This window comes from Pleurodeles waltl, chromosome 8, assembly GCF_031143425.1.
Source record: "Pleurodeles waltl isolate 20211129_DDA chromosome 8, aPleWal1.hap1.20221129, whole genome shotgun sequence".
Classification (NCBI taxonomy): domain Eukaryota; kingdom Metazoa; phylum Chordata; class Amphibia; order Caudata; family Salamandridae; genus Pleurodeles; species Pleurodeles waltl.
Genome location: NC_090447.1, coordinates 1,104,559,777 through 1,104,580,334, shown reverse-complemented (window position 1 = coordinate 1,104,580,334; position 20,558 = coordinate 1,104,559,777).

The following is a 20,558-nucleotide window of genomic DNA, read 5'->3' as shown; positions in this document are numbered from 1 at the left end:
CCCTAAGTCTCCCAATAAAAATGATACCTCCCTTGTGTGGGTAGGCCTAGCGTCCGCGACAGGAAACGCCCCAAAGCGCAACGTGGACACATCCAAAATTTTGGAAGAAAACAGAGGTGTTTTTTGCGAAGTGCCTACCTGTAGATTTTGGCCTCTAGCTCAGCCGGCACCTAGGGAAACCTACCAAACCTGTGCATTTCTGAAAACTAGAGAACTAGGGGAATCCAAGGAGGGGTGACTTGCGGGGCTCGGACCAGGTTCTGTTACCCAGAATCCTTTGCAAACCTCAAAATTTGGCTAAGAAAACACATGGTCCTCACATTTCTGTGGCAGAAAGTTCTGGAATCTGAGAGGAGCCACAAATTTCCTTCCACCCTGCGTTCCCCCTGGTCTCCCGGTAAAAATGATACCTCACTTGTGTGGGTAGGCCTAGCGCCCGCAACAGGAAACGCCCCAAAGCGCAACGTGGACACATCCAAATTTTTGGAAGAGAACAGAGGTGTTTTTTGCGAAGTACCTACCTGTAGATTTTGGCCTTTAGCTCAGCCGGCACCTAGGAAAACCTACCAAACCTGTGCATTTCTGAAAACTAGTGACCTAGGGGAATCCAAGATGGGGTGACTTGCGGGGCTCGGACCAGGTTCTGTTAACCAGAATCCTTTGCAAACCTCAAAATTTGGCTAAAAAAACACATGTTCCTCACATTTCTGTGGCAGAAAGTTCTGGAATCTGAGAGGAGCCACAAATTTCCTTCCACCCAGCGTTCCCCCAAGTCTCCCGATAAAAATGATCCCTCACTTGTGTGGGTAGGCCTAGCGCCCGCAACAGGAAACGCCCCAAAGCGCAACGTGGACACATCCAAATTTTTGGAAGAAAACAGAGGTGTTTTTTGCGAAGTGCCTACCTGTAGATTTTGGCCTCTAGCTCAGCCGGCACCTAGGGAAACCTACCAAACCTGTGCATTTCTGAAAACAAGAGATCTAGGGGAATCCAAGGAGGGGTGACTTGCGGGGCTATGACCAGGTTCTGTTACCCAGAATCCTTTGCAAACCTCAAAATTTGGCTAAAAAAACACATGTTCCTCACATTTCTATGGCAGAAAGTTCTGGAATCTGAGAAGAGCCACAAATTTCCTTCCACCCAGCGTTCCCCCAAGTCTCCCGATAAAAATGATACCTCACTTGTGTGGGTAGGCCTAGCCCCGCGACAGGAAATGCCCCAAAACGCAACGTGGACACATCCCATTTTTTGAAAGAAAACAGTGCCTACCTGTGGATTTTGGCCTGTAGCTCAGCCGGCACCTAGGGAAACCTACCAAACCTGTGCATTTCTGAAAACTAGAGACCTATCGGAATCCAAGATGGGGTGACTTGCGGGGCTCGGACCAGGTTCTGTTACCCAGAATCCTTTGCAAACCTCAAAATTTGGCTAAAAAAACACATGTTCCTCACATTTTTGTGGCAGAAAGTTCTGGAATCTGAGAGGAGCCACAAATTTCCTTCCACCCAGCGTTCCCCCAAGTCTCCCGATAAAAATGATACCTCACTTGTGTGGGTAGGCCTAGCGCCCGCAACAGGAAACGCCCCAAAGTGCAACGTGGACACATCCACATTTTTGGAAGAAAACAGAGGTGTTTTTTGCGAAGTGCCTACCTGTAGATTTTGGCCTCTAGCTCAACCGGCACCTAGGGAAACCTACCAAACCTGTGCATTTCTGAAAACTAGAGAACTAGGGGAATCCAAGGAGGGGTGACTTGCGGGGCTCGGACCAGGTTCTGTTACCCAGAATCCTTTGCAAACCTCAAAATTTGGCTAAGAAAACACATGGTCCTCACATTTCTGTGGCAGAAAGTTCTGGAATCTGAGAGGAGCCACAAATTTCCTTCCACCCTGCGTTCCCCCAGGTCTCCCGGTAAAAATGATACCTCACTTGTGTGGGTAGGCCTAGCGCCCGCAACAGGAAACGCCCCAAAGCGCAACGTGGACACATCCAAATTTTTGGAAGAGAACAGAGGTGTTTTTTGCGAAGTGCCTACCTGTAGATTTTGGCCTTTAGCTCAGCCGGCACCTAGGAAAACCTACCAAACCTGTGCATTTCTGAAAACTAGTGACCTAGGGGAATCCAAGGAGGGGTGACTTGCGGTGCTCGGACCAGGTTCTGTTACCCAGAATCCTTTGCAAACCTCAAAATTTGGCTAAAAAAAACACGTGGTCCTCACATTTCTGTGGCAGAAAGTTCTGGAATCTGAGAGGAGCCACAAATTTCCTTCCACCCAGCGTTCCCCCAAGTCTCCCGATAAAAATGATACCTCACTTGTGTGGGTAGGCCTAGCCCCCGCGACAGGAAATGCCCCAAAACGCAACGTGGACACATCCCATTTTTTGAAAGAAAACAGTGCCTACCTGTGGATTTTGGCCTGTAGCTCAGCCGGCACCTAGGGAAACCTACCAAACCTGTGCATTTCTAAAAACTAGAGACCTAGCGGAATCCAAGATGGGGTGACTTGCGGGGCTCGGACCAGGTTCTGTTACCCAGAATCCTTTGCAAACCTCAAAATTTGGCTAAAAAAACACATGTTCCTCACATTTTTGTGGCAGAAAGTTCTGGAATCTGAGAGGAGCCACAAATTTCCTTCCACCCAGCGTTCCCCCAAGTCTCCCGATAAAAATGATACCTCACTTGTGTGGGTAGGCCTAGCGCCCGCAATAGGAAACGCCCCAAAGTGCAACGTGGACACATCCACATTTTTGGAAGAAAACAGAGGTGTTTTTTGCGAAGTGCCTACCTGTAGATTTTGGCCTCTAGCTCAACCGGCACCTAGGGAAACCTACCAAACCTGTGCATTTCTGAAAACTAGAGAACTAGGGGAATCCAAGGAGGGGTGACTTGCGGGGCTCGGACCAGGTTCTGTTACCCAGAATCCTTTGCAAACCTCAAAATTTGGCTAGAAAACACATGGTCCTCACATTTCTGTGGCAGAAAGTTCTGGAATCTGAGAGGAGCGACAAATTTCCTTCCACCCTGTGTTCCCCCAAGTCTCCCGATAAAAATGATACCTCACTTGTGTGGGTAGGCCTAGCCCCCGCGACAGGAAATGCCCCAAAACGCAACGTGGACACATCCCATTTTTTGAAAGAAAACAGTGCCTACCTGTGGATTTTGGCCTGTAGCTCAGCCGGCACCTAGGGAAACCTACCAAACCTGTGCATTTCTAAAAACTAGAGACCTAGCGGAATCCAAGATGGGGTGACTTGCGGGGCTCGGACCAGGTTCTGTTACCCAGAATCCTTTGCAAACCTCAAAATTTGGCTAAAAAAACACATGTTCCTCACATTTTTGAGGCAGAAAGTTCTGGAATCTGAGAGGAGCCACAAATTTCCTTCCACCCAGCGTTCCCCCAAGTCTCCCGATAAAAATGATACCTCACTTGTGTGGGTAGGCCTAGCGCCCGCAACAGGAAACGCCCCAAAGTGCAACGTGGACACATCCAAATTTTTGGAAGAAAACAGAGGTGTTTTTTGCGAAGCGCCTACCTGTAGATTTTGGCCTCTAGCTCAACCGGCACCTAGGGAAACCTACCAAACCTGTGCATTTCTGAAAACTAGAGAAGTAGGGGAATCCAAGGAGGGGTGACTTGCGGGGCTCGGACCAGGTTCTGTTACCCAGAATCCTTTGCAAACCTCAAAATTTGGCTAAGAAAACACATGGTCCTCACATTTCTGTGGCAGAAAGTTCTGGAATCTGAGAGGAGCCACAAATTTACTTCCACCCTGCGTTCCCCCAGGTCTTCTGATAAAAATGATACCTCACTTGTGTGGGTAGGCCTAGCGCCCGCAACAGGAAACGCCCCAAAGCGCAACGTGGACACATCCAAATTTTTGTAAGAGAACAGAGGTGTTTTTTGTGAAGTGCCTACCTGTAGATTTTGGCCTTTAGCTCAGCCGGCACCTAGGAAAACCTACCAAACCTGTGCATTTCTGAAAACTAGTGACCTAGGGGAATCCAAGATGGGGTGACTTGCGGGGCTCGGACCAGGTTCTGTTACCCAGAATCCTTTGCAAACCTCAAAATTTGGCTAAAAAAACACATGTTCCTCACATTTCTGTGGCAGAAAGTTCTGGAATCTGAGAGGAGCCACAAATTTCCTTCCACCCGGCGTTCCCCCAAGTCTCCCGATAAAAATGATACCTCACTTGTGTGGGTAGGCCTAGCGCCCGCAACAGGAAACGCCCCAAAGTGCAACGTGGACACATCCAAATTTTTGGAAGAAAACAGAGGTGTTTTTTGCAAAGTGCCTACATGTAGATTTTGGCCTCTAGCTCAGCCGGCACCTAGGGAAACCTACCAAACCTGTGCATGTCTGAAAACAAGAGAACTAGGGGAATCCAAGGAGGGGTGACTTGCGGTGCTCGGACCAGGTTCTGTTACCCAGAATCCTTTGCAAACCTCAAAATTTGGCTAAAAAAACACGTGGTCCTCACATTTCTGTGGCAGAAAGTTCTGGAATCTGAGAGGAGCCACAAATTTCCTTCCACCCAGCGTTCCCCCAAGTCTCCCGATAAAAATGATACCTCACTTGTGTGGGTAGGCCCAGCCCCCGCGACAGGAAATGCCCCAAAACGCAACGTGGACACATCCCATTTTTTGAAAGAAAACAGTGCCTACCTGTGGATTTTGGCCTGTAGCTCAGCCGGCACCTAGGGAAACCTACCAAACCTGTGCATTTCTAAAAACTAGAGACCTAGCGGAATCCAAGATGGGGTGACTTGCGGGGCTCGGACCAGGTTCTGTTACCCAGAATCCTTTGCAAACCTCAAAATTTGGCTAAAAAAACACATGTTCCTCACATTTTTGTGGCAGAAAGTTCTGGAATCTGAGAGGAGCCACAAATTTCCTTCCACCCAGCGTTCCCCCAAGTCTCCCGATAAAAATGATACCTCACTTGTGTGGGTAGGCCTAGCGCCCGCAATAGGAAACGCCCCAAAGTGCAACGTGGACACATCCACATTTTTGGAAGAAAACAGAGGTGTTTTTTTGTGAAGTGCCTACCTGTAGATTTTGGCCTCTAGCTCAACCGGCACCTAGGGAAACCTACCAAACCTGTGCATTTCTGAAAACTAGAGAACTAGGGGAATCCAAGGAGGGGTGACTTGCAGGGCTCGGACCAGGTTCTGTTACCCAGAATCCTTTGCAAACCTCAAAATTTGGCTAAGAAAACACATGGTCCTCACATTTCTGTGGCAGAAAGTTCTGGAATCTGAGAGGAGCCACAAATTTCCTTCCACCCTGCGTTCCCCCAAGTCTCCCGATAAAAATGATACCTCACTTGTGTGGGTAGGCCTAGCGCCCGCAACAGGAAACGCCCCAAAGCGCAACGTGGACACATCCAAATTTTTGGAAGAGAACAGAGGTGTTTTTTGCGAAGTGCCTACCTGTAGATTTTGGCCTCTAGCTCAGCCGGCACCTCGGAAAACCTACCAAACCTGTGCATTTCTGAAAACTAGTGACCTAGGGGAATCCAAGATGGGGTGACTTGCGGGGCTCGGACCAGGTTCTGTTACCCAGAATCCTTTGCAAACCTCAAAATTTGGCTAAAAAAACACATGTTCCTCACATTTCTGTGGCAGAAAGTTCAGGAATCTGAGAATAGCCACAAATTTCCTTCCACCCAGCGTTCCCCCAAGTCTCCCGATAAAAATGATACCTCATTTGTGTGGGTAGGCCTAGCGCCCGCGACAGGAAACGCCCCAAAGCGCAACGTGGACACATCCACATTTTTGGAAGAAAACAGAGGTGTTTTTTGCGAAGTGCCTACCTGTAGATTTTAGCGTCTAGCTCAGCCGGCACCTAGGGAAACCTACCAAACCTGTGCATTTCTAAAAACTAGAGACCTAGCGGAATCCAAGATGGGGTGACTTGCGGGGCTCGGACCAGGTTCTGTTACCCAGAATCCTTTGCAATCCTCAAAATTTGGCTAAAAAAACACATGGTCCTCACATTTCTGTGGCAGAAAGTTCTGGAATCTGAGAGGAGCCACAAATTTCCTTCCACCCAGCATTCCCCCAAGTCTCCCGATAAAAATGATATCTCACTTGTGTGGGTAGGCCTAGCGCCCGCGACAGGAAACGCCCCAAAGCGCAACGTGGACACATCCAAAATTTTGGAAGAAAACAGAGGTGTTTTTTGCGAAGTGCCTACCTGTAGATTTTGGACTCTAGCTCAGCCGGCACCTAGGGAAACCTACCAAACCTGTGAAGTTCTGAAAACTAGAGACCTACGAGAATCCAAGGAGGCGTGACTTGCGGGGCTCGGACCAGGTTCTGTTACCCAGAATCCTTTGCAAACCTCAAAATTTGGCTAAAAAAACACATGGTCCTCACATTTCTGTGGCAGAAAGTTCTGGAATCTGAGAGGAGCCACAAATTTCCTTCCACCCAGCGTACCCCTAAGTCTCCCAATAAAAATTATACCTCACTTGTGTGGGTAGGCCTAGCGTCCGCGACAGGAAACGCCCAAAAGCGCAACATGGACACATCCCAAATTTTGGAAGAAAACAGAGGTGTTTTTTGCGAAGTGCCTACCTGTAGATTTTGGCCTCTAGCTCAGCCGGCACCTAGGGAAACCTACCAAACCTGTGAAGTTCTGAAAACTATAGACCTACGGGAATCCAAGGAGGGGTGACTTGCGGGGCTCGGACCATGTTCTGTTACCCAGAATCCTTTGCAAACCTCAAAATTTGGCTAAAAAAAACATGGTACTCACATTTCTGTGGCAGAAAGTTCTGGAATCTGAGAGGAGCCACAAATTTCCTTCCACCCAGCGTTCCCCCAAGTCTCCCGATAAAAATGATACCTCACTTGTGTGGGTAGGCCTAGCGCCTGCGACAGGAAACACCCCAAAGCGCAACGTGGACACATCCAAATTTTTGGAAGAAAACAGAGGTGTTTTTTGCGAAGTGCCTACCTGTAGATTTTGGCCTCTAGCTCAGCCGGCACCTAGGGAAACCTACCAAACCTGTGCATTTCTGAAAACTAGAGACCTAGGGGAATCCAAGGAGGGGTGACTTGCGGGGCTCGGACCAGGTTCTGTTACCCAGAATCCTTTGCAAACCTCAAAATTTGGATAAAAAACACATGGTCCTCACATTTCTGTGTCAGAAAGTTCTGGAATCTGAGAGGAGCCACAAATTTCCTTCCACCCAGCGTACCCCTAAGTCTCCCAATAAAAATTATACCTCCCTTGTGTGGGTAGGCCTAGCGTCCGCAACAGGAAACGCCCCAAAGCGCAACGTGGACACATCCAAAATTTTGGAAGAAAACAGAGGTGTTTTTTGCGAAGTGCCTACCTGTAGATTTTGGCCTCTAGCTCAGCCGGCACCTAGGGAAACCTACCAAACCTGTGCATTTCTGAAAACAAGAGATCTAGGGGAATCAAAGGAGGGGTGACTTGCGGGGCTATGACCAGGTTCTGTTACCCAGAATCCTTTGCAAACCTCAAAATTTGGCTAAAAAAACACATGTTCCTCACATTTCTGTGGCAGAAAGTTCTGGAATCTGAGAAGAGCCACAAATTTCCTTCCACCCAGCGTTCCCCCAAGTCTCCCGATAAAAATGATACCTCACTTGTGTGGGTAGGCCTAGCCCCCGCGACAGGAAATGCCCCAAAACGCAACGTGGACACATCCCATTTTTTGAAAGAAAACAGTGCCTACCTTTGGATTTTGGTCTGTAGCTCAGCCGGCACCTAGGGAAACCTACCAAACCTGTGCATTTCTGAAAACTAGAGACCTAGCGGAATCCAAGATGGGGTGACTTGCGGGGCTCGGACCAGGTTCTGTTACCCAGAATCCTTTGCAAACCTCAAAATTTGGCTAAAAAAACACATGTTCCACACATTTTTGTGGCAGAAAGTTCTGGAATCTGATAGGAGCCACAAATTTCCTTCCACCCAGCGTTCCCCCAAGTCTCCCGATAAAAATGATACCTCACTTGTGTGGGTAGGCCTAGCGCCCGCAACAGGAAACGCCCCAAAGTGCAACGTGGACACATCCAAATTTTTGGAAGAAAACAGAGGTGTTTTTTGCGAAGTGCCTACCTGTAGATTTTGGCCTCTAGCTCAACCGGCACCTAGGGAAACCTACCAAACCTGTGCATTTCTGAAAACTAGAGAACTAGGGGAATCCAAGGAGGGGTGACTTGCGGGGCTCGGACCAGGTTCTGTTACCCAGAATCCTTTGCAAACCTCAAAATTTGGCAAAGAAAACACATGGTCCTCACATTTCTGTGGCAGAAAGTTCTGGAATCTGAGAGGAGCCACACATTTCCTTCCACCCTGCGTTCCCCCAGGTCTCCCGATAAAAATGATACCTCACTTGTGTGGGTAGGCCTAGCGCCCGCAACAGGAAATGCCCCAAAGCGCAACGTGGACACATCCAAATTTTTGGAAGAGAACAGAGGTGTTTTTTGCGAAGTGCCTACCTGTAGATTTTGGCCTTTAGCTCAGCCGGCACCTAGGAAAACCTACCAAACCTGTGCATTTCTGAAAACTAGTGACCTAGGGGAATCCAAGATGGGGTGACTTGCAGGGCTCGGACCAGGTTCTGTTACCCAGAATCCTTTGCAAACCTCAAAATTTGGCAAAAAAAACACATGTTCCTCACATTTCTGTGGCAGAAAGTTCTGGAATCTGAGAAGAGCCACAAATTTCCTTCCACCCAGCGTTCCCCCAAGTCTCCCGATAAAAATGATACCTCACTTGTGTGGGTAGGCCTAGCCCCCGCAACAGGAAATTCCCCAAAACGCAACGTGGACACATCCCATTTTATGAAAGAAAACAGTGCCTACCTGTGGATTTTGGCCTGTAGCTCAGCCGGCACCTAGGGAAACCTACCAAACCTGTGCATTTCTGAAAACTAGAGACCTAGCGGAATCCAAGATGGGGTGACTTGCGGGGCTCGGACCAGGTTCTGTTACCCAGAATCCTTTGCAAACCTCAAAATTTGGCTAAAAAAACACATGTTCCTCACATTTTTGTGGCAGAAAGTTCTGGAATCTGAGAGGAGCCACAAATTTCCTTCCACCCAGCGTTCCCCCAAGTCTCCCGATAAAAATGATACCTCACTTGTGTGGGTAGGCCTAGCGCCCGCAACAGGAAACGCCCCAAAGTGCAACGTGGACACATCCACATTTTTGGAAGAAAACAGAGTTGTTTTTTGCGAAGTGCCTACCTGTAGATTTTGGCCTCTAGCTCAACCGGCACCTAGGGAAACCTACCAAACCTGTGCATTTCTGAAAACTAGAGAAATAGGGGAATCCAAGGAGGGGTGACTTGCGGGGCTCGGACCAGGTTCTGTTACCCAGAATCCATTGCAAACCTCAAAATTTGGCTAAGAAAACACATGGTCCTCACATTTCTGTGGCAGAAAGTTCTGGAATCTGAGAAGAGCCACAAATTTCCTTCCACCCTGCGTTCCCCCAAGTCTCCCGATAAAAATGATACCTCACTTGTGTGGGTAGGCCTAGCGCCCGCAACAGGAAACGCCCCAAAGCGCAACGTGGACACATCCAAATTTTTGGAAGAGAACAGAGGTGTTTTTTGCGAAGTGCCTACCTGTAGATTTTGGCCTCTAGCTCAGCCGGCACCTAGGAAAACCTACCAAACCTGTGCATTTCTGAAAACTAGTGACCTAGGGGAATCCAAGATGGGGTGACTTGCGGGGCTCGGACCAGGTTCTGTTACCCAGAATCCTTTGCAAACCTCAAAATTTGGCTAAAAAAACACATGTTCCTCACATTTCTGTGGCAGAAAGTTCAGGAATCTGAGAAGAGCCACAAATTTCCTTCCACCCAGCGTTCCCCCAAGTCTCCCGATAAAAATGATACCTCACTTGTGTGGGTAGGCCTAGCGCCCGCAACAGGAAACGCCCCAAAGCGCAACGTGGACACATCCACATTTTTGGAAGAAAACAGAGGTGTTTTTTGCGAAGTACCTACCTGTAGATTTTAGCGTCTAGCTCAGCCGGCACCTAGGGAAACCTACCAAACCTGTGAATTTCTGAAAACTAGAGCCCTAGGGGAATCCAAGGAGGGGTGACTTGCGGGGCTCGGACCAGATTCTGTTACCCAGAATCCTTTGCAATCCTCAAAATTTTGCTAAAAAAACACATGGTCCTCACATTTCTGTGGCAGAAAGTTCTGGAATCTGAGAGGAGCCACAAATTTCCTTCCACCCAGCATTCCCCCAAGTCTCCCGATAAAAATGATACCTCACTTGTGTGGGTAGGCCTAGCGCCCGCGACAGGAAACGCCCCAAAGCGCAACGTGGACACATCCAAAATTTTGGAAGAAAACAGAGGTGTTTTTTGCGAAGTGCCTACCTGTAGATTTTGGCCTCTAGCTCAGCCGGCACCTAGGGAAACCTACCAAACCTGTGAAGTTCTGAAAACTAGAGACCTACGAGAATCCAAGGAGGGGTGACTTGCGGGGCTCGGACCAGGTTCAGTTACCCAGAATCCTTTGCAAACCTCAAAATTTGGCTAAAAAAACACATGGTCCTCACATTTCTGTGGCAGAAAGTTCTGGAATCTGAGAGGAGCCACAAATTTCCTTCCACCCAGCGTACCCCTAAGTCTCCCAATAAAAATTATACCTCACTTGTGTGGGTAGGCCTAGCGTCCGCGACAGGAAACGCCCAAAAGCGCAACATGGACACATCCAAAATTTTGGAAGAAAACAGAGGTGTTTTTTGCGAAGTGCCTACCTGTAGATTTTGGCCTCTAGCTCAGCCGGCACCTAGGGAAACCTACCAAACCTGTGAAGTTCTGAAAACTAGAGACCTACGGGAATCCAAGGAGGGGTGACTTGCGGGGCTCGGACCATGTTCTGTTACCCAGAATCCTTTGCAAACCTCAAAATTTGGCTAAAAAAAACATGGTCTTCACATTTCTGTGGCAGAAAGTTCTGGAATCTGAGAGGAGCCACAAATTTCCTTCCACCCAGCGTTCCCCCAAGTCTCCCGATAAAAATGATACCTCACTTGTGTGGGTAGGCCTAGCGCCTGCGACAGGAAACACCCCAAAGCGCAATGTGGACACATCCAAATTTTTGGAAGAAAACAGGGGTGTTTTTTGCGAAGTGCCTACCTGTAGATTTTGGCCTCTAGCTCAGCCGGCACCTAGGGAAACCTACCAAACCTGTGCATTTCTGAAAACTAGAGACCTAGGGGAATCCAAGGAGGGGTGACTTGCGGGGCTCGGACCAGGTTCTGTTACCCAGAATCCTTTGCAAACCTCAAAATTTGGCTAAAAAACACATGGTCCTCACATTTCTGTGTCAGAAAGTTCTGGAATCTGAGAGGAGCCACAAATTTCCTTCCACCCAGCGTACCCCTAAGTCTCCCAATAAAAATGATACCTCCCTTGTGTGGGTAGGCCTAGCGTCCGCGACAGGAAACGCCCCAAAGCGCAACGTGGACACATCCAAAATTTTGGAAGAAAACAGAGGTGTTTTTTGCGAAGTGCCTACCTGTAGATTTTGGCCTCTAGCTCAGCCGGCACCTAGGGAAACCTACCAAACCTGTGCATTTCTGAAAACAAGAGATCTAGGGGAATCCAAGGAGGGGTGACTTGTGGGGCTATGACCAGGTTCTGTTACCCAGAATCCTTTGCAAACCTCAAAATTTGGCTAAAAAAACACATGTTCCTCACATTTCTGTGGCAGAAAGTTCTGGAATCTGAGAAGAGCCACAAATTTCCTTCCACCCAGCGTTCCCCCAAGTCTCCCGATAAAAATGATACCTCACTTGTGTGGGTAGGCCTAGCCCCCGCGACAGGAAATGCCCCAAAACGCAACGTGGACACATCCCATTTTTTGAAAGAAAACAGTGCCTACCTGTGGATTTTGGCCTGTAGCTCAGCCGGCACCTAGGGAAACCTACCAAACCTGTGCATTTCTGAAAACTAGAGACCTAGCGGAATCCAAGATGGGGTGACTTGCGGGGCTCGGACCAGGTTCTGTTACCCAGAATCCTTTGCAAACCTCAAGATTTGGCTAAAAAAACACATGTTCCTCACATTTTTGTGGCAGAAAGTTCTGGAATCTGAGAGGACCCACAAATTTCCTTCCACCCAGCGTTCCCCCAAGTCTCCCGATAAAAATGATACCTCACTTGTGTGGGTAGGCCTAGCGCCCGCAACAGGAAACGCCCCAAAGTGCAACGTGGACACATCCAAATTTTTGGAAGAAAACAGAGGTGTTTTTTGCGAAGTGCCTACCTGTAGATTTTGGCCTCTAGCTCAACCGGCACCTAGGGAAACCTACCAAACCTGTGCATTTCTGAAAACTAGAGAACTAGGGGAATCCAAGGAGGGGTGACTTGCGGGGCTCGGACCAGGTTCTGTTACCCAGAATCCTTTGCAAACCTCAAAATTTGGCTAAGAAAACACATGGTCCTCACATTTCTGTGGCAGAAAGTTCTGGAATCTGAGAGGAGCCACAAATTTCCTTCCACCCTGCGTTCCCCCAGGTCTCCCGATAAAAATGATACCTCACTTGTGTGGGTAGGCCTAGCACCCGCAACAGGAAACGCCCCAAAGCGCAACGTGGACACATCCAAATTTTTGGAAGAGAACAGAGGTGTTTTTTGCGAAGTGCCTACCTGTAGATTTTGGCCTTTAGCTCAGCCGGCACCTAGGAAAACCTACCAAACCTGTGCATTTCTGAAAACTAGTGACCTAAGAGAATCCAAGATGGGGTGACTTGCGGGGCTCGGACCAGGTTCTGTTACCCAGAATCCTTTGCAAACCTCAAAATTTGGCTAAAAAAACACATGTTCCTCACATTTCTGTGGCAGAAAGTTCAGGAATCTGACAAGAGCCACAAATTTCCTTCCACCCAGCGTTCCCCCAAGTCTCCCGATAAAAATGATACCTCACTTGTGTGGGTAGGCCTAGCGCCCGCGACAGGAAACGCCCCAAAGCGCAACGTGGACACATCCACATTTTTGGAAGAAAACAGAGGTGTTTTTTGCGAAGTGCCTATCTGTAGATTTTAGCGTCTAGCTCAGCCGGCACCTAGGGAAACCTACCAAACCTGAGAATTTCTGAAAACTAAAGACCTAGGGGAATCCAAGGAGGGGTGACTTGCGGGGCTCGGACCAGGTTCTGTTACCCAGAATCCTTTGCAATCCTCAAAATTTTGCTAAAAAAACACATGGTCCTCACATTTCTGTGGCAGAAAGTTCTGGAATCTGAGAGGAGCCACAAATTTCCTTCCACCCAGCATTCCCCCAAGTCTCCCGATAAAAATGATACCTCACTTGTGTGGGTAGGCCTAGCGCCCGCGACAGGAAACGCCCCAAAGCGCAACGTGGACACATCCAAAATTTTGGAAGAAAACAGAGGTGTTTTTTGCGAAGTGCCTACCTGTAGATTTTGGCCTCTAGCTCAGCCGGCACCTAGGGAAACCTACCAAACCTGTGAAGTTCTGAAAACTAGAGACCTACGAGAATCCAAGGAGGGGTGACTTGCGGGGCTCGGACCAGGTTCTGTTACCCAGAATCCTTTGCAAACCTCAAAATTTGGCTAAAAAAACACATGGTCCTCACATTTCTGTGGCAGAAAGTTCTGGAATCTGAGAGGAGCCACAAATTTCCTTCCACCCAGCGTACCACTAAGTCTCCCAATAAAAATTATACCTCACTTGTGTGGGTAGGCCTAGCGTCCGCGACAGGAAACACCCCAAAGCGCAACGTGGACACATCCAAATTTTTGGAAGAAAACAGGTGTTTTTTGCGAAGTGCCTACTTGTAGATTTTGGCCTCTAGCTCAGCCGGCACCTAGGGAAACCTACCAAACCTGTGCATTTCTGAAAACTAGAGACCTAGGGGAATCCAAGGAGGGGTGACTTGCGGGGCTCGGACCAGGTTCTGTTACCCAGAATCCTTTGCAAACCTCAAAATTTGGCTAAAAAACACATGGTCCTCACATTTCTGTGTCAGAAAGTTCTGGAATCTGAGAGGAGCCACAAATTTCCTTCCACCCAGCGTACCCCTAAGTCTCCCAATAAAAATGATACCTCCCTTGTGTGGGTAGGCCTAGCGTCCGCGACAGGAAACGCCCCAAAGCGCAACGTGGACACATCCAAAATTTTGGAAGAAAACAGAGGTGTTTTTTGCGAAGTGCCTACCTGTTGATTTTGGCCTCTAGCTCAGCCGGCACCTAGGGAAACCTACCAAACCTGTGCATTTCTGAAAACAAGAGATCTAGGGGAATCCAAGGAGGGGTGACTTGTGGGGCTATGACCAGGTTCTGTTACCCAGAATCCTTTGCAAACCTCAAAATTTGGCTAAAAAAACACATGTTCCTCACATTTCTGTGGCAGAAAGTTCTGGAATCTGAGAAGAGCCACAAATTTCCTTCCACCCAGCGTTCCCCCAAGTCTCCCGATAAAAATGATACCTCACTTGTGTGGGTAGGCCTAGCCCCCGCGACAGGAAATGCCCCAAAACGCAACGTGGACACATCCCATTTTTTGAAAGAAAACAGTGCCTACCTGTGGATTTTGGCCTGTAGCTCAGCCGGCACCTAGGGAAACCTACCAAACCTGTGCATTTCTGAAAACTAGAGACCTAGCGGAATCCAAGATGGGGTGACTTGCGGGGCTCGGACCAGGTTCTGTTACCCAGAATCCTTTGCAAACCTCAAGATTTGGCTAAAAAAACACATGTTCCTCACATTTTTGTGGCAGAAAGTTCTGGAATCTGAGAGGACCCACAAATTTCCTTCCACCCAGCGTTCCCCCAAGTCTCCCGATAAAAATGATACCTCACTTGTGTGGGTAGGCCTAGCGCCCGCAACAGGAAACGCCCCAAAGTGCAACGTGGACACATCCAAATTTTTGGAAGAAAACAGAGGTGTTTTTTGCGAAGTGCCTACCTGTAGATTTTGGCCTCTAGCTCAACCGGCACCTAGGGAAACCTACCAAACCTGTGCATTTCTGAAAACTAGAGAACTAGGGGAATCCAAGGAGGGGTGACTTGCGGGGCTCGGACCAGGTTCTGTTACCCAGAATCCTTTGCAAACCTCAAAATTTGGCTAAGAAAACACATGGTCCTCACATTTCTGTGGCAGAAAGTTCTGGAATCTGAGAGGAGCCACAAATTTCCTTCCACCCTGCGTTCCCCCAGGTCTCCCGATAAAAATGATACCTCACTTGTGTGGGTAGGCCTAGCGCCCGCAACAGGAAACGCCCCAAAGCGCAACGTGGACACATCCAAATTTTTGGAAGAGAACAGAGGTGTTTTTTGCGAAGTGCCTACCTGTAGATTTTGGCCTTTAGCTCAGCCGGCACCTAGGAAAACCTACCAAACCTGTGCATTTCTGAAAACTAGTGACCTAAGAGAATCCAAGATGGGGTGACTTGCGGGGCTCGGACCAGGTTCTGTTACCCAGAATCCTTTGCAAACCTCAAAATTTGGCTAAAAAAACACATGTTCCTCACATTTCTGTGGCAGAAAGTTCAGGAATCTGACAAGAGCCACAAATTTCCTTCCACCCAGCGTTCCCCCAAGTCTCCCGATAAAAATGATACCTCACTTGTGTGGGTAGGCCTAGTGCCCGCGACAGGAAACGCCCCAAAGCGCAACGTGGACACATCCACATTTTTGGAAGAAAACAGAGGTGTTTTTTGCGAAGTGCCTATCTGTAGATTTTAGCGTCTAGCTCAGCCGGCACCTAGGGAAACCTACCAAACCTGAGAATTTCTGAAAACTAAAGACCTAGGGGAATCCAAGGAGGGGTGACTTGCGGGGCTCGGACCAGGTTCTGTTACCCAGAATCCTTTGCAATCCTCAAAATTTTGCTAAAAAAACACATGGTCCTCACATTTCTGTGGCAGAAAGTTCTGGAATCTGAGAGGAGCCACAAATTTCCTTCCACCCAGCATTCCCCCAAGTCTCCCGATAAAAATGATACCTCACATGTGTGGGTAGGCCTAGCGCCCGCGACAGGAAACGCCCCAAAGCGCAACGTGGACACATCCAAAATTTTGGAAGAAAACAGAGGTGTTTTTTGCGAAGTGCCTACCTGTAGATTTTGGCCTCTAGCTCAGCCGGCACCTAGGGAAACCTACCAAACCTGTGAAGTTCTGAAAACTAGAGACCTACGAGAATCCAAGGAGGGGTGACTTGCGGGGCTCGGACCAGGTTCTGTTACCCAGAATCCTTTGCAAACCTCAAAATTTGGCTAAAAAAACACATGGTCCTCACATTTCTGTGGCAGAAAGTTCTGGAATCTGAGAGGAGCCACAAATTTCCTTCCACCCAGCGTACCACTAAGTCTCCCAATAAAAATTATACCTCACTTGTGTGGGTAGGCCTAGCGTCCGCGACAGGAAACACCCCAAAGCGCAACGTGGACACATCCAAATTTTTGGAAGAAAACAGGTGTTTTTTGCGAAGTGCCTACTTGTAGATTTTGGCCTCTAGCTCAGCCGGCACCTAGGGAAACCTACCAAACCTGTGCATTTCTGAAAACTAGAGACCTAGGGGAATCCAAGGAGGGGTGACTTGCGGGGCTCGGACCAGGTTCTGTTACCCAGAATCCTTTGCAAACCTCAAAATTTGGCTAAAAAACACATGGTCCTCACATTTCTGTGTCAGAAAGTTCTGGAATCTGAGAGGAGCCACAAATTTCCTTCCACCCAGCGTACCCCTAAGTCTCCCAATAAAAATGATACCTCCCTTGTGTGGGTAGGCCTAGCGTCCGCGACAGGAAACGCCCCAAAGCGCAACGTGGACACATCCAAAATTTTGGAAGAAAACAGAGGTGTTTTTTGCGAAGTGCCTACCTGTTGATTTTGGCCTCTAGCTCAGCCGGCACCTAGGGAAACCTACCAAACCTGTGCATTTCTGAAAACAAGAGATCTAGGGGAATCCAAGGAGGGGTGACTTGTGGGGCTATGACCAGGTTCTGTTACCCAGAATCCTTTGCAAACCTCAAAATTTGGCTAAAAAAACACATGTTCCTCACATTTCTGTGGCAGAAAGTTCTGGAATCTGAGAAGAGCCACAAATTTCCTTCCACCCAGCGTTCCCCCAAGTCTCCCGATAAAAATGATACCTCACTTGTGTGGGTAGGCCTAGCCCCCGCGACAGGAAATGCCCCAAAACGCAACGTGGACACATCCCATTTTTTGAAAGAAAACAGTGCCTACCTGTGGATTTTGGCCTGTAGCTCAGCCGGCACCTAGGGAAACCTACCAAACCTGTGCATTTCTGAAAACTAGAGACCTAGCGGAATCCAAGATGGGGTGACTTGCGGGGCTCGGACCAGGTTCTGTTACCCAGAATCCTTTGCAAACCTCAAAATTTGGCTAAAAAAACACATGTTCCTCACATTTTTGTGGCAGAAAGTTCTGGAATCTGAGAGGAGCCACAAATTTCCTTCCACCCAGCGTTCCCCCAAGTCTCCCGATAAAAATGATACCTCACTTGTGTGGGTAGGCCTAGCGCCCGCAACAGGAAACGCCCCAAAGTGCAACGTGGACACATCCACATTTTTGGAAGAAAACAGAGGTGTTTTTTGCGAAGTGCCTACCTGTAGATTTTGGCCTCTAGCTCAACCGGCACCTAGGGAAACCTACCAAACCTGTGCATTTCTGAAAACTAGAGAAGTAGGGGAATCCAAGGAGGGGTGACTTGCGGGGCTCGGACCAGGTTCTGTTACCCAGAATCCTTTGCAAACCTCAAAATTTGGCTAAGAAAACACATGGTCCTCACATTTCTGTGGCAGAAAGTTCTGGAATCTGAGAGGAGCCACAAATTTCCTTCCACCCTGCGTTCCCCCAAGTCTCCCGATAAAAATGATACCTCACTTGTGTGGGTAGGCCTAGCGCCCGCAACAGGAAACGCCCCAAAGCGCAACGTGGACACATCCAAATTTTTGGAAGAGAACAGAGGTGTTTTTTGCGAAGTGCCTACCTGTAGATTTTGGCCTCTAGCTCAGCCGGCACCTCGGAAAACCTACCAAACCTGTGCATTTCTGAAAACTAGTGACCTAGGGGAAACAAGATGGGGTGACTTGCGGGGCTCGGACCAGGTTCTGTTCCCCAGAATCCTTTGCAAACCTCAAAATTTGGCTAAAAAAACACATGTTCCTCACATTTCTGTGGCAGAAAGTTCAGGAATCTGAGAATAGCCACAAATTTCCTTCCACCCAGCGTTCCCCCAAGTCTCCCGATAAAAATGATACCTCACTTGTGTGGGTAGGCCTAGCGCCCGCGACAGGAAACGCCCCAAAGCGCAACGTGGACACATCCACATTTTTGGAAGAAAACAGAGGTGTTTTTTGCGAAGTGCCTTCCTGTAGATTTTAGCGTCTAGCTCAGCCGGCACCTAGGGAAACCTACCAAACCTGTGAATTTCTGAAAACTAGAGACCTAGGGGAATCCAAGGAGGGGTGACTTGCGGGGCTCGGACCAGGTTCTGTTACCCAGAATCCTTTGCAATCCTCAAAATTTTGCTAAAAAAACACATGGTCCTCTCATTTCTGTGGCAGAAAGTTCTGGAATCTGAGAGGAGCCACAAATTTCCTTCCACCCAGCATTCCCCCAAGTCTCCCGATAAAAATGATACCTCACTTGTGTGGGTAGGCCTAGCGCCCGCGACAGGAAACGCCCCAAAGCGCAACGTGGACACATCCAAAATTTTGGAAGAAAACAGAGGTGTTTTTTGCGAAGTGCCTACCTGTAGATTTTGGACTCTAGCTCAGCCGGCACCTAGGGAAACCTACCAAACCTGTGAAGTTCTGAAAACTAGAGACCTACGAGAATCCAAGGAGGCGTGACTTGCGGGGCTCGGACCAGGTTCTGTTACCCAGAATCCTTTGCAAACCTCAAAATTTGGCTAAAAAAACACATGGTCCTCACATTTCTGTGGCAGAAAGTTCTGGAATCTGAGAGGAGCCACAAATTTCCTTCCACCCAGCGTACCCCTAAGTCTCCCAATAAAAATTATACCTCACTTGTGTGGGTAGGCCTAGCGTCCGCGACAGGAAACGCCCAAAAGCGCAACATGGACACATCCCAAATTTTGGAAGAAAACAGAGGTGTTTTTTGCGAAGTGCCTACCTGTAGATTTTGGCCTCTAGCTCAGCCGGCACCTAGGGAAACCTACCAAACGTGTGCATTTCTGAAAACTAGAGACCTAGGGGAATCCAAGGAGGGGTGACTTGCGGGGCTCGGACCAGGTTCTGTTACCCAGAATCCTTTGCAAACCTCAAAATTTGGCTAAAAAAACACATGTTCCTCACATTTTTGTGGCAGAAAGTTCTGGAATCTGAGAGGAGCCACAAATTTCCTTCCACCCAGCGTTCCCCCAAGTCTCCCGATAAAAATGATACCTCACTTGTGTGGGTAGGCCTAGCGCCTGCGACAGGAAACACCCCAAAGCGCAACGTGGACACATCCAAAATTTTGGAAGAAAACAGAGGTGTTTTTTGCGAAGTGCCTACTTGTAGATTTTGGCATCTAGCTCAGCCGGCACCTAGGGAAACCTACCAAACCTGTGCATTTCTGAAAACAAGAGATCTAGGGGAATCAAAGGAGGGGTGACTTGCGGGGCTATGACCAGGTTCTGTTACCCAGAATCCTTTGCAAACCTCAAAATTTGGCTAAAAAAACACATGTTCCTCACATTTCTGTGGCAGAAAGTTCTGGAATCTGAGAAGAGCCACAAATTTCCTTCCACCCAGCGTTCCCCCAAGTCTCCCGATAAAAATGATACCTCACTTGTGTGGGTAGGCCTAGCCCCCGCGACAGGAAATGCCCCAAAACGCAACGTGGACACATCCCATTTTTTTAAAGAAAACAGTGCCTACCTTTGGATTTTGGCCTGTAGCTCAGCCGGCACCTAGGGAAACCTACCAAACCTGTGCATTTCTGAAAACTAGAGACCTAGCGGAATCCAAGATGGGGTGACTTGCGGGGCTCGGACCAGGTTCTGTTACCCAGAATCCTTTGCAAACCTCAAAATTTGGCTAAAAAAACACATGTTCCTCACATTTTTGTGGCAGAAAGTTCTGGAATCTGATAGGCGCCACAAATTTCCTTCCACCCAGCGTTCCCCCAAGTCTCCCGATAAAAATGATACCTCACTTGTGTGGGTAGGCCTAGCGCCCGCAACAGGAAACGCCCCAAAGTGCAACGTGGACACATCCAAATTTTTGGAAGAAAACAGAGGTGTTTTTTGCGAAGTGCCTACCTGTAGATTTTGGCCTCTAGCTCAACCGGCACCTAGGGAAACCTACCAAACCTGTGCATTTCTGAAAACTAGAGAACTAGGGGAATCCAAGGAGGGGTGACTTGCGGGGCTCGGACCAGGTTCTGTTACCCAGAATCCTTTGCAAACCTCAAAATTTGGCAAATAAAACACATGGTCCTCACATTTCTGTGGCAGAAAGTTCTGGAATCTGAGAGGAGCCACACATTTCCTTCCACCCTGCGTTCCCCCAGGTCTCCCGATAAAAATGATACCTCACTTGTGTGGGTAGGCCTAGCGCCCGC